The following is a 1943-nucleotide window of genomic DNA, read 5'->3' as shown; positions in this document are numbered from 1 at the left end:
AACAGATGGCATCCCAGTCGCCGATCGACGCCCTCTAGCGGCCGGCGGGTTGCATTTCCCCCTAAACTCGCGGCCGGCGGAAGCCGCTGGGAGATAAAGTGGAAACCGAGGAAGTGGCATCGCAGTTCTCCCGCGGGACTCGGGGGAGGAAGAAGGCGCTTCATGGCAGCTCACGCCTGTTTCCATTTCTGGGTTGTGTCATTATTCGCACAAGAAATACATATATTTTTAGGTAAGGTAAAGGTCTAGGGTGGTATGTTATTATTATTATTGTTATTGTTATTGTTATTATTATTATTAATAGTAACATACCGCCCTAGACCTTTACCTTACCTAAAAATATATTATTAAATTAAATTATTATATTAAAATATATTATTATTAATAATAATACTGTCAGGTGTAGTGGCGAAGTCCTGCTTCCCTGGCATGGGCGTAGCCAAGGGAGGCAGGGAGGGAGCAGCTGCCCCCCAATAAATAAAAACACATAGCTAGCTGAGGTTCTTCCCCCCCCCACTCAACAAAATCCTCGCTATGCCCATGCCATGTTCCCTGAGGTAGATATTGGAAGCACTGCTGCATGGTGCTTCCATGCAGGGTTAATTCAGTACAACTGATGCAGAATACAGCAGCCAGGTTGCTCACTGGGGCAAGACAGCTTGAGCATCTAAAGTGCAAGTACAGTGGTACCTTGGGATGCGAACGGGATCTGTTCCGGAGCCCCGTTCGCATCCAGAAGCAAACCTAACTAGCGACGGCACATCTGCGCACGCGCACGTCACTTTTCCGCTTCTGCGTGTGACGTCATTTTGAGCGTCTGCGCATGCGGCGAAACCCGGAAGTAACACGCTGTTACTTCCGGGTTGCCACGGAGCGCAACTCGAACGCGCTCAACATGAAGCATATTCAACCCGAGGTATGACTGTAGATAAATAGGTACTACTGAGGCAGGAAGGTAAACAGCGTTTCCATGCACTCCATCACGGTCCTCCCATGTGCCAGTAGTTTAGTCATGCTGGCCACGTGACCCATGCTTCCCCCGCCCCGCATATTCACTGGCCTGGACCCTGTGATCATCAGTGGAGGCCTTTCTTCAGAAGCAATGCAAGAACAGGCCTTTTCTTGGCGGCTCCTCACTTGTGGAATGTTCTCCCGCCAGAGGCTCACCTGGCACCTTCACCTGATGCCAGGCGAAAACATTTCTCAGTAACTAGGCCTTTTAGAATATATTTATGGGAGTGGGGTTTATTGGTTTGGTTGGGGGGGTTGTTACGTATTTTCTGCTCTCATTTTGTATTTTTATGTTGTGAACTGTCATCTTCAGATGAAGGGTGGTATACAAATCTAATTAATAATAGTAATAATAAAGAATGGGCCGTCATCACCAACCGCTTCATGGAAGGTAATGCACAGCCACAGAAAGTAGTGGGACTGACATGAGCTCCCTTCGAGTGGAGTCCCCATGGCACCACCTTGAAGACAAGCCAGATGCACCCTCTCCTGGTGGACCACATAAGCACAGCCATGTCCAGCTGAGCTAGGTAAAAAATCTGGAATGGAAATGATAGCAATCATTTTTGTATATCGCTTTCATGCAGTATCTGTTCTAGTATCAGTGGAATACTTAGGTAAATGTATACGTTTGCTCCTCCTCCTGCTGGACTTATGCCTCAAAGTGCACTACTACATTTTTTACAATTATCCTATAAGCCATGGACAGCCAACATGGTGCCCTCCAGATGCTGTTGGACAGAATCCCCGACTACTGGTCACCATGACTGGGGCTGATGGGAATTGTAGTCCACCTTCTGGTTACCTCTGCTGTATAGGCATCATCATATAAGGTAAATCAGTATTTCCCACATTGCAAAAAGGACTGGTGCTTAAAGCAGTTAACCTAAGGCTATCTAGTTGATTCATGAAGTGAGTTTTGAAGCTGGGTC

Source organism: Podarcis erhardii (assembly GCF_964252035.2).
Source record: "Podarcis erhardii genome assembly, chromosome: 5".
NCBI classification, from domain to species: Eukaryota; Metazoa; Chordata; class Lepidosauria; order Squamata; family Lacertidae; genus Podarcis; species Podarcis erhardii.
The sequence above is the reverse complement of the archived record's forward strand: the minus strand, read 5'-3'. Positions refer to the sequence as shown.